We start from the raw sequence: 12,922 nt of genomic DNA on the forward strand, positions 1-12,922 counted from the left end.
ATTTTGTGTATGTACATTTGCAGTATCATTATCTGATTCTACAAAAGTAACAATTGGCTTATGGTGGCTATGATATATGTACATACACAAAATAATCAATGAAAAATTTCATCAATGAATAACCTATCCTTATATTATCATAAAATTTAAGTAATAACCCAAGCTTGTGTCAAGTTAAACAATTTCAATATTACATAGTTCAACTGAAATTAGTTTGAAATATCACTTCTGTCGGGCGCCCCGAGACACACATGCTTTTTTCAAAGATCTCCTCCTCGATGTGACGATTTAGTGACTTGACGAAAGCATGCTAAAGACCACACGTTTTGCTTGTTCGACTTCATAGCTTCAATTTTGCCGTCGGACAAAAATAATCGTAAGGCATTTGCAGGAAATCTTCGAGTGGAGCATTTGAGCGTAGAGCTAAATCGATTGGAAGATTTGAAAATAGCCCTCCATCATTCAAAACCAAGTCATCAACTGTTAGCTTAACATTTATTGGTGGTGGAAGAAGCCTGTTGTCTAGAATTCTGAATAGGAATGCTGCTCGACAGCATTTTATGTTTCTATATTTTACAATTTCCAGCAAGTTTTGCTTGCATTCACATATTTTCAGAAGAATCTCCGAAAATGCGTTTCGTTCTCAGACATTATATGATATGTAGCTTTGCTATATGTGTGAATGAGTAAATAACTACTGCTTCTCGATTTTGCACCACATTTTGAAATGATAAATTCTTATAAATTTCGCCGTTACTCATCGCGTAACGGCGCCAGTTTGTCTGGTATCCATTTCTTACACGCATACGTTAGCGGACGGCAGGCTCCTCCTCTCTCGCTGGGCGTTAGGCATATACTATTGAGAGTGTTATGGAAATCTAACCACCAAGCACGAAGCATTCTTATATTATGTGAAACGTGCCTCAAAATTATACAATTTCAATATTAAATAGTTCTACTCAAATAAGCTCAAATTATCACTTATGTCGGGCATCCCGAAACGCACACGTTTTTTTTCAATGTCGAAAACATTTTATATCACAGTATTATTGACTAGTGATACCAAAATCAGTGGTGTTGTTGCATTCAATTCATTATTCCTTCGAGAATAACGAAATGAAATGCAGCAAATCGATTCACTACAGAAACTTCCATTATAACATAGATAACAACCATTTTCGCGTGCAGAACGGCTATGACTTCATTTCCTAATGAGATTTTACGTATTCGGTAGGTTCAACAAAGCCAAAACACAATTCCATGTTTAACCGGAAATAATTTATCTTTCGTACTACAATCTACGCAGATTATTTTACCAGGAAAGGAAACAATTGAAAAACAACCGCTGTAAATCTCTGTTCATACGTTTACTTTTGCGACAATGCCCAAAAAGGAATTGTTCCCCATTTTCAATAAAGATATAATTTAATCTCTTGGTTTTCTCTTGAATACCAATTCTGGTTAATATGCAAATTGCCGGCCAAATTGTTTCCGAATGGAACTTGTATGAATGGAGGAAATTCACTTGAAAACTTCCGAGGATAAATTTCTTCATTTGTTTTCTGATTCCAGATTAGTGTTTATTTGCAATGCAGAATTATTCGAAGGCAAAAATATGCATTGAATTTTTTCTTAGCGAAAGAGTTGAATATTTCAAGCGCTAAACATATTTGCGGTTGTTACCATTGACTAATTAATTATAATTCTTTCAAATACTCTTTCGTAAATATCATTATCATCGATATGAAACTAGCCACCCTGTCATATAGAAATATTATTTCAGAAAAAAGTATTTTAGTTACTTATGTCCTAATAAAAAGATTTTTTTAAATTGTGGACGATAATTTGGAACATCAAGAGTAGATTCACTATCTATTTTTGAACCTCTGTTCAAATAAATGAAATTCATAAAAGCGCTGGATATTGAAAAACCATATGGTGACTACCTGAAATACATAAACTATAACCATATAGTAATCAACTTCGTGGTTGAATTGAGGTATTTTTGTTCTGCTAAAGAAATGGTTCTTTCAACTAATAATATCATGTAATTTTTCTTGGCATGTATCACATACTTAAATTGGAACGATACAGAGAAGATTAGCATGGCCGCTGCGCAAGGATGACATGCAAAATAATGAGGCGTTCCACATTTTTATGTTAGAGCCAACGGTCATGTTCCCCAATTTCTCAGTGAATACACACGATTGAATCTCTCAACACAATATACTGTGATGGGTCTGAAAGTGATTATGGTACTGATCTATATATTAAACAAACATATTATTTTCCAATTTCACTTTTCCAATAAGACTTCGATTCACACAGCGGAGGCTTATTCTCTACTTCAAGCTCTATTGTGGGTTAAACATAATGGCGATGCTAGTTCAGTCAATTCATCGGATTCAAAATCTGTTCTTCTTTCCTTTACTAACTTCAACAGACATATCAATAAAAAATCACTCATTCATGATGAAAACCTTTTTCCGCAAGACATACTCTCAGGCGTTAGGAAAGACGTCTAAATTGCGGAAGACTCTGAAAACTATCTTAATCTTAATCGAAAAATCATCTCACAAGGGCAGCTTCAATTCTTCAAGATTCTACGCCACTACCATAACACGAATGCACATCAACCATGGTCAATTTTCCACACAATTGGCAAAAATAGGCATTATGCTCATGTATCCATGCTGTCTTCTAGCCAAAGTCTGTTCCATCATCGCTTTGCAGTAGCCATTCCGTTGCAGATAATTTTGATTGTTTTCCAGTCTCTTCTCGAAACTTTCCTTCGTATTACAGACCCCGAAGGCACGGTCTAATAGAGCCTTGATGATTCCTGTTTAAGTCGATTGATGGTGGTTGTATTCGTGATTCAGATACTGTCCCGTGTGAGTGGGTTTTCGGTAAACGGATATTAGCCCCTGGGTATCGATCCTCTTCACCAATACGTCTAGGAATGGCAATTCCTTGTGGACTTCCTTCTCCATTGTGGAAGGTCTTACGCTGTTAATGTGTTTCAGGAAGGCGTTCAGTTCTGTATTCCCATGGTTCCACATTATAAAGGTGTCGTCAACGTATCTCAATCAGACTCGGGGTTTCTTATGGGCGTTTTCGAAGGGCAGAGTTTCAAACCACTCCATATATATGTTGGCTATAACTGTTAAAAGTGACGATCGCTTGGACAGCTTCTCATCATGTGTAAAGAATTCGTCCTTCAGTTGGAACAGTTTCGTGCACAGCATTCTAGTAATCCCATAATTACTTCTATAGGTAAGTTCTTTTTATCTTCTCGTCTTCGGATAGCTTCCTCTGATGATTTGGAGTACTTCTTCAACCGGAACGTTGGTGTAAAGGCTATCCACGTCGAAACTGATTAATTGATCTTGCTTTGCGACTTCGATTGCCCCTAGTAGTTCGACAAAATGTCTTGAATTCCCCACAAAAGATGATGTTTTTTTCTGTAATGTTTGTATTACTGGGAGTAAAAATCTAGACAAGTGTTGAGTAGCCGAATCTCTGGAACTGATGATCGGTCTGTTCAATTGTTCTATTTTTACTCATATTTTATTCCACTGTAATTTTATTTCGGATTTTTTTGCTCAATATAATTGTTATTTTCATATTTTGTTTTTGATTTTTCCTCTGTATTGTTTTTTTTGAAAATTTGAAATCTTTTTATATAATCGGCCAAACCGTGTTGGACGCTGGTTCAAGCATCAGGCTGAACGATCAATTTTCACTTGCTATCGCAAGTCAAAAGGTGAGACCTCGTTAGTCCTCAGCTCGCACAAATTCCAACTTCTGAGGGTTGTTCGTAGGGGTGCGACAGCTGATTAACGGAAAAACAGAATTTTTAAACAGATTTTCAATATAAGACAAGTCCGAACTGGTGAAATTCATCTGTCTGTGTCTGTTCTGTTTGAAATATGTTTTTCCGAACTAACGAGGTCTTACCTTTTAACGTATGATTCCTAATGTTCGACATTATTTTTGTTTTAGCCAACAAACCGTTCAGTATGTAACCGTAGATTTTTGAAGAGAAATTCTTCTTTCCCTATTTTTTCACAAAAAAATATTGAGTGAGAATATAGATGATTGAAAGAGTAATTCAAATATGGTAATATGAGATCTGTTTCTAAAATGAGATGAATGTTGAAAATTAACGAATTTTGAATTAATGAATTTTGATTTGATACACTCGACTTGAACATAGAGAACTTGAACTCTAGAATGAATGGTTATCTATAGAAAGTAGGCTTACATATTTAACGGTGATTCATATTTACAAAATGTTACATAACCTTCCACCCTCATATTTTGACCAATTTGTAATTTTTAATGATCAAATCCACCAGTATAATACTAGAATAAAAAAAAATCATGTAAATAATCAAACAAAAACATTCGAGTCTTCTAACAGTCTTATTCTGTTCAAAAGAAATTTATTAGACCATTTAAGAGACCATTAAGGTATTATGTGATACTTTTTATCTTTTATTTATTTTTGTATTTTCAATTATCGTAGGAGAGACTACTTATTAACAAATATAAGTAGTTTTTTTTTATTATTGTATTTATATGTATATTAATGTTAACATTACTATCATTGTTGTATATTAGGATGTATCCTTTTTGAATTAATAAAGCAAGCATTTCAATAAATCCACAGTTTCAGTCTTTCAGTTTGATAGTGAGAGGCATAAAAATTCGAAGTGTTTTGGTAAATCGGCGATTTTCTGCTATCGAACCTGCTTTTTTTTGTTATTGATTATCAATATTTTCTAACTGAAGACATTTTTGTTCATGTGATGTACTGCTCCTGATAGTGGAAATTGAGATTTCTATTAGCTGAAACGATATGAGTGTGAAATCGATGGAGAAAGAATCAAAATCACCAATATATTCATCTGAAATTCAATTCGAATATTCCCATATTTGCGATTCCAAGAAAACAAAGTTCATCTATCTTCAATTCCTGAAACCGCTAGTAAATTGGATAACATTGGATAACAATAAACCCCGCCTAATTCTCCAAACACTCGGAAGTTTTAATGTTCGTCACTCGACTTTTGGTTCCTTCGGCTTCAACACAATCTGCTACAAATTTCATTCGTTCCATTTGAAACTTGTTATAAAGTTTTCGGATTATTAATAATCCAATTATGAGAGAACAAATTCACCTGGGAAAACAATGGCGTAATCAATAATGTTTGTGCAAACTTTGTTCTTAGTTTGCTCACAAATCAAATCCTACAAACAACTTTGGTTTTTGCCAAGACAATAGTAAGAAATTTGCATTGGAAATGATACAGAATTGGGTTTCATAAGACTATTTGGGAAAGAGCGGATTACGTTTCATAAATCTCATGTATCAAGTTACGAAATGAGAGTATTTGAAGTAAGTGAAATGAAAACTTTCAACAGGTTAAATGTCTATGAGATATCGTTCTGTAGTTGTCAAATAAGCTGATACAAATTATGTTTACACGGTTGATACATTTGTTATGATTGTCTCAAGTGTGAATGGCTATTTTGAAGCCCACCATGAAACTCTTGAATCAGCTCACAGATGCTTGGAGCTGTCTTAGAAGCTTGGTACTAGAAGTATGTCCCTGTAATAATCCTAATACTTGAGAGTGAGATTTTGATCCAATAACGATATTGTTGTCATTTTTCGGGATACAAGTTTAAATACATTTCCGATGTCCTAACACTGTTTCTATCGTATCTGTAATGAATTTGTATCAAAAATTCAGTGACTTGTGCAATAGCAAAATATCATTGAGTGTAACAAATTGAAAGTCAAATTAAGAAACATCAAAGTGTAAACCTATTATGATAAGAATTATTTCTTTCAATATCTCCAATTTTTCGAAAAATAAAAATAACTAATGATACATCACTGAAAAGGTAGAATCTGGTTCTATTCAAAACAGAAAGAATCCAATGCAGCGCCCATTAGAAAAAATTAAGTTGATGATGATAGCCGGAAGACGAAACGTCGGATAGCTAATCTGAAAACATCATTATTTAGCAAGAAAGAAGTGGTAATGTGGAAGTGAAATTTATTTTCCAATACTTTGAAAAATAAAGCCAGAAAAAAAACATTTTCCGAAATATGTTTTTTCTGGATATCTCCGGGTATACTCGGACTTCAACGGTATATTGTTGGTCAGGTAAATGCGCAACTTTCCTTCTATTCAACCATCTTCGTATCTCTCATAGTTTCCGAGATCCCAATGGTGAGGATCGATTCTGAAACACCCTGTATAGCACTAGAGATTTTGATATCAGTCCAACAATTCGATCGTCTATCTGTAGATGAGTTGGGAAGAATCTGTTGAAAATATGTTGTGCGAGCTGAGCAATAACGAGGTCTTACCTTTTTACGTGTGGTTCCTAACACGGGTTGGACGATAGGTAGTGAAAATCGGCCTTGCGGTTTGAACCACCGGGTCACAAAGCGGTGGATTGACTGAGTGAAGCAAATCACCCACGTCAATACACCAGGCTACCGTCCACCCAGAATGATTCACAAAATCTCGTAAGTTCTAGATTTTCATCATTTTCTTCCATTTTACCGCTGTTTTACATTTGACATTCCTTGACATCAAAAGCAGATGTATCGATCTACTTCATTCTCTCGTTCAGATAAACATAATGAGGTGAGAAGCTACAATGAAAGGACTGAGCGATCGATGAAACACAAAAGACTAGTTAGGCCCTCAAGGTTGACTTTTTCCAGTATAATGGTAACGAAGATGATATGGAGCACGAATGCACTCAATCAATCAACTGAATGAGATAACACTGACAGTGCACGCTTTTTTGTTTTGATACGTTCCTATAAATGCAGGAAATTTCAGATTTAAATGACGTGAATGTTTGTTCAATATGAAATATTCAATTTATGAGAATGATTGCATGCAATATCTGATAGTTTTCATCCGATAATAACCTAGGTAATGATATATGATATATGACTATGGACTATGGAGTTATTATACCATAACACAGCTCTACAAAAAAAAAAAAAATTGTGTTGCCCTGGATATTTTTGCAAATTTTTATGTTTTCGAGTGCCTAAATCACGAATATATCTATGAAAATACTGAATGTGCTCTATTTTTCATGATTTTTACGTATCTTGTATTTTTAATAATAATCGGCTTGTTAGTAAAAAAAAAATTATTTTCTCAGTCATGATTAGGCTTCTGCACAACTTCTTTGCGCGTACAAACATCACGTGATCCCCACTTCTGGGGCTCCTTGCTCTGCAAAACAGTTGAGAACTCAGTTATTTGATAATATTGAAGTACTAACACGGAAATCTGGATGAGTTGTTATATGTTAATATTTTGTTTCAATTGTTGAGTGTCCGTTCTAATATATTTATCTTGTCTTTTTAAACATGAGTTTGTCACGAAGGAAGTGCAAATATAGTAGTGAATTATTCTGTAATATTTGTGGTATTTATATATCAAAAAAACAAAAAAGAAATATCACAGACTTTGTTAAGGAAACTTATGATGAATATTTCGGTTTTAAAATGGACAAATTAGATAAATCACGGGTTCCTAATAAAGTTTGTGAGTCTTGCGTTGAGTCTTTGCGGTTGTGGAAAAAAGGACAACGTTCTGGATTAGACTTTGGTATTCCTATGATCTAGATGGAGCCTGAGAATAATTTCAATGATTGTTACTTCTGCGTAGTAGATGCTAAAGGTTTTAATCGAAATAAAACGTGAAGAAATCCAGACTTACAGTCTACAAAATGTCCTGTTTTACACAGTGAAAATCTCTCTCGGCCTATTTATGTTTCAAAAGTGATTCGCATGCCCTCAGAAACAATGATGTTGCCAAATTCACAGAAATCGAATCAGTCTACCAGTGAAAGTGAATGGGAGGGTGAAACATCTACGCCAAAGTTGTTTTCTCAGTCTACAGTTAGCAAAATTGAAAAAAAGTGTCTTGAAACTGGACCTGTAAAAAATATTGGAAAACCAGGTAGAAATATTCAATTCACTGATGAAAAAAAGTTAGATGTACTTCTAGAAAATCCGCATAAGACAACTCGAGAACTTGCCGCCGACAATGATATAAGTAAATCATCTGTTTTGAGAGTTTTGCATAAAGAAAAATACCACTTTTACGAAGTTCAGTTGGTTCTGGAGTTAAATGATGATGATCCTGATAGAAGGCAAGAATGCTGTGAATTGATGATGGACAGAATGAATGCAGATTTGCAGTTCATAAACAAAATAGTGTTTTCTGATGAAGCGACGTTTCATTTAAATGGAATAGTTAACAGACAGAACTGTAGATATTAGAGCAGAGAAGATCCTCACTGGATGTGACCGACTCACTCTCAATATTTTAAAACAGTTAACGTTTGGGCTGGTATCATCAACAATAAAATTATTGGCCTTATTTTTTTGAGGGCACTGTTAATGGTGAGGTTAATCTAGATTCTTTGATTAACTTTTTAGTGTCTACATCACAAATACATTTTCCTGATGTTAATCATCTATTTACTACCAACAAGACGGAGCTCCACCGCATTTCGCACGTACAGTAAGAACTTATTTAAACGAGGTTTTTTCCAATAGGTGGTTTGGAACACGTGGAACGATCGAATGGCCGGCTAGATCCCCCGATTTGACTCCTCTCGATTACTTCTCATGTGGTTATTCAAAATCTAAAGTATATTTTAATAGACCAAACAATATTGCTGATTTGAAAGTTGGGATAACGGAAGAAATTAAAAAAATAACCCCCGAGGTCTTACAAATTGTTGTACGAGAATTCCAAAATAGCCTCGGTTATTGTCAAGAAGTTAATGGTGGTTATTTTGAACATTCAATTCAATCGTAAAATACATTTTAAAATACATTCTAAATATTTTGTGGCATTATTATCTTCATTCTACGTAAAGTTTTGTGATACCTAAAAATCAATTTTCTCAGTTATGATTACACCAAACTTGAAAAACTTCATATTGCTGAACAGAGGACTAAAATCTCTTTCCATATCTCTTATAATTCAGAAGGGGTGCTGGAGGGGGTTGAATTGTCAATTTAAGAATAAAAATCGACCTGTTTCAGGTTTTTTTCACATTGTACATAATAACGCTGAAAGTGAATTTATTCCATACATATGGACCGCACTGTAGAATCAATTATGCAAAATTTTAGTACTTACCCACAACCATATCTAAATATCCCATGCCATTGGTTCAATTTTATTGGGGCAGTGACATGAATTGAAATTCGGAGAATGACGCATAACTTTATAAGAGTCGCGTATGATTTGAGGATGTTGACATCTGGATATCAATTTCATGTCAGTTTTATTGCTGATAGGAAGAAGTATTTTATTGCTGTAAAACTCTGGTGGCCTAGCCTTCAATTTTTTTATAATTCCATCGGTTTGAGGAAAATTTGTGGATTGGTCTCCTGTCGATCCCATAGAAGGTGTCTATGTAAATATATCATCTGTAATAACGTACAAAAAAATTAAAAATAACATAAAAATCGTCTGAACAGTGGAATTAGATTTCTCAACCAAGAAATCCTCGTGAAATCTCACTCAGCTGTTACCAGTGTAAATGCTCCTTTCTAGTTTATTTATTCTTTTTGAATTAATTTTGGCAAATGCTGTTACCAGATACGGATTTCTCCACATCAAATTTTGGATTTCGGGCAATTCTGCAATTCTTTTTGAAATCTGATCATTTGGTATACATACTTATAGTTCTCTCTCGTCATATGGTTTCAGAACGATGCTGAATATGCTCTATCTCTAACTGTAACTTTTCAAAAGCCAGGAAAAAAATCAAGAATTCCTCTTCCCTCCTCCCCATTTCTCAAACTGTTCTTCGTAACAGTCGCCCACGTGCGTCGGTGGTCACCAGCAAACCTATACCACTGAATAGACAAAACTCACCTTTCCAGTGCTGGGATATTGATAAACTCATATTTGAATCCTGAGTAGTTTTCAGCTACGTAATATCATAATATATCAGACTGTATATGCCAATGAATATTGTTTATATAAACACTCCCAGTCTGACCATAATTTTACATTGTATGAAAGACAGATCCGGCGTTTGAAAAATTCTGAATTGAATAAATCTGTCTCTTACCGTAGTTAAAATGGGTATCACCATACATAGCTTTCGCAAGATATCACACATCCATATTTCCGAGTTAGTTGTAATCGAGCTTAGCTCATCACACTTCAGTTCTCCCAGTAATTCTGTATTCAGTATTCTCACCCAAAACTGATGTACGGAACTCGTCTTTGACTATAGACACGTAGCCAGATGTTTAATATGTATTAATCTCTTGGAACCCCTCATCAGGCGCCCGACCAAATAACATAACTTTTGTAGAGAAACTTCCCCACTTGTGTCATATATGGAAATGTGCCGCTCGTGCATTATTTATGGGAAGGCACAAGAGCGACAGTGAGACTCGTTGTTTTGAAATTATATATTTAGTACGTAGAGCCTACGTTGGTAAGACTTGGAGTAAATTAGAGTTTTAATGCACACATTTCTTTTAGGACACATTTCCCATAACGGATGAAATTTTCGCTGATAAGAATAATGCTTTTTAACGAAAATCTAGTCTTGCGATTGTTAGATAATAGTTCATATTAGTGTTTCTTCATTCGATACATTCAGTTCGCTGGCTTTCATCGTCTCCAACTCCATCGCCAACCACCTTATTGAAAGTCTAACAAACTCCTGTTGACTTCATGCAAGATTTTGTTGACAAAAAAACTCGTGTCACATTTTTAAATATGGCTGAAAGGTCACACCATTACATGCAACGAAAATTGGCAGAACTCACCTCTCTTGTTTATAGAAACGATACTGAGAAAAATGTTGACAGGGACATGAATGAAAAAACTATTTTGAAAAGATGAGTTCAAGTAGAATCGTCGTGAATTTTCGATTTTTCCAAATGAACGCTGATTCAAATTTCATGGATACTCCGTATGAACATACATAATACATACATAATACACTGATGTATTTGATCGAATTTCTGAAAGTTGACTGTTCATGTAGGTTTCGAAACTGTTTGTACATTTCACAAATCTTTGTTATTCCTAAAGACTTGAAATTTAAAAATGGAAAGTTCAATCTGTTCTGAGTTGCTGAATTAGAGCATAGGGTGTCTCTTGAAATTGCTCAAAATTCTTTACTGAAAATGACTTACAAAAAAAAACTATCCTCAAAAACGTTATTTTTCAACAATACACCAATAATAAATATGATTTTTTTTATATTTACAGAAGCATAATCTGGGTCTACCTGAAGAATGGTGAAATCAAATACCTAGAAAATGATATAACAAGGTCAGATGCAGTTACAACATTACATCTGTATCTCTCTGTATCTATAGAGTAGGAAGGGTGAGTGTAAGCCCACAGCATTTAGGCCACATGTGACCCATTGTACATCCTCCCGAAGAGTGGCCTTCCTAGATCATCGCCCATCCTGTCCTTTCCAGAAAAGTATACAGGTCTCTGCGGGACAGCTCCTTCATATTGGCGGGTGTAGGCCAAGACTCGTCAAACACACACTCTTTCATTGACGATAACTTTGGCACTCGTATAGGACATGCCTGATAGTCTCATCTTCCTGTTCACACATCCTGCATAGGGTGTGTCCACTAGCCCCATATTATGGAGATGTTTCCTTAGTTGACAGTGGTCAGTCAGAAATCCTACTGTTGAGTGTAGATGTTTAGTGGTCATTGCCAGATATTTCTTCGGCGCTAGCTTCCCAGGGTCGCCCAGGCTGATCCTGACAAGATTGCATCCTTTGATTCTATCCCATATCTTTAGGGATTGAGCATGGGTGTAACATTTGGCTAGTTCCGCAATTGTCGAAGTCATCAGGCCGTAGTTGCCACGGGGTCCTGATATTCTTAGTCCAGCCGCATCGTTGGCTCAAGAGTCGGCAATGCGATTACCTCAGGATACTATTATTATCTACCGAGGCTTTGGCTAAATCTTGGTGGCATTCTGGTACTAGCCTAGAGGTAACACGTTGTCTGTTCAAGGCTAATAGGGCTTGTCTACAACATTACATATTCCACTCTTCGAGGAAACTCATTTCCAAATAAGTCTTTTTCATTATGACTCAGAATGTTTAAATGTTCTTCCTGAAAACCTAAGAACTATAAATGGTATTCGAAACTGGCTTGAAAAGTCATAAACAAAGAAACCTTGGCTGTTACTCGCCTGCCAACAACTCACTAAAACCACTAGAATTGCATAGCCCTTCAATTCCACTCATTTTATTTATTGAGCGTATCCATTTTCTGTATTTGGAGATGTACATCTGTTTTTCCATTAATCAGCTATCACTCCCATACGAATAACAATTCTCAGAAGTTGAGAAACTTGTCCTTGCTAAGGACTAATGAGGTCCTACCTTTAAATGTGTATTACATGGTTCACATATCTTACTGAATAGATGGGAAAGTTCATTACAGGTATATTTCAAACCTAAATGTAACCCATACATTCAGCGGGATAACTCTGAAGTCCCATATATTATTTGAAATATTCATGTACAAATATGTATTCGATAAATGAATCAATGAACAAAAGGTGATTAGAACACCCAGCATATTCCTGATTCCGGAGACCAGAAAAGTCTAGTGTTGTTCAATATACCTTGAAGAATGACCATAGAATAAATGAACGCTGTCTAGACTTTTTGAGATGGTACATGACACTAGACTTTTCAAAGTTTTTGAGAGAAATAGTTAAGTTTGGGATAGGAACTATGACCAATGATAAAAATCCCGTATACGAAACAGACAATTGTTCATCTTGAAATCAATGACGCAATGAAAATTTGTTACTAATTTGTATTGAGCAATTATTGATGGGTTGTA

At 35.1% G+C, this 12,922-nt stretch overlaps 1 protein-coding gene and 1 non-coding gene across 2 annotated transcripts in view; one reads left to right on the forward strand and one right to left on the reverse strand.

The window, feature by feature from the left end:
• The window catches only part of LOC111509803 (neuroligin-4, Y-linked), a 783,062-nt gene that overhangs the window by 709,225 nt on the left and 60,915 nt on the right, over positions 1 to 12,922 (reverse strand). The window lies entirely within an intron of this gene.
• Positions 2,048 to 2,157, forward strand: LOC111504530 (U6 spliceosomal RNA). The gene has a single exon (XR_012467894.1). It is a non-coding gene; the product is annotated as a U6 spliceosomal RNA (small nuclear RNA).

The sequence above is a fragment of the Leptinotarsa decemlineata genome, unplaced genomic scaffold, assembly GCF_025532065.1.
Source record: "Leptinotarsa decemlineata unplaced genomic scaffold, Ldec_3_MD MMD2_tig00026354_RagTag_RagTag, whole genome shotgun sequence".
Lineage (NCBI taxonomy): Eukaryota > Metazoa > Arthropoda > Insecta > Coleoptera > Chrysomelidae > Leptinotarsa > Leptinotarsa decemlineata.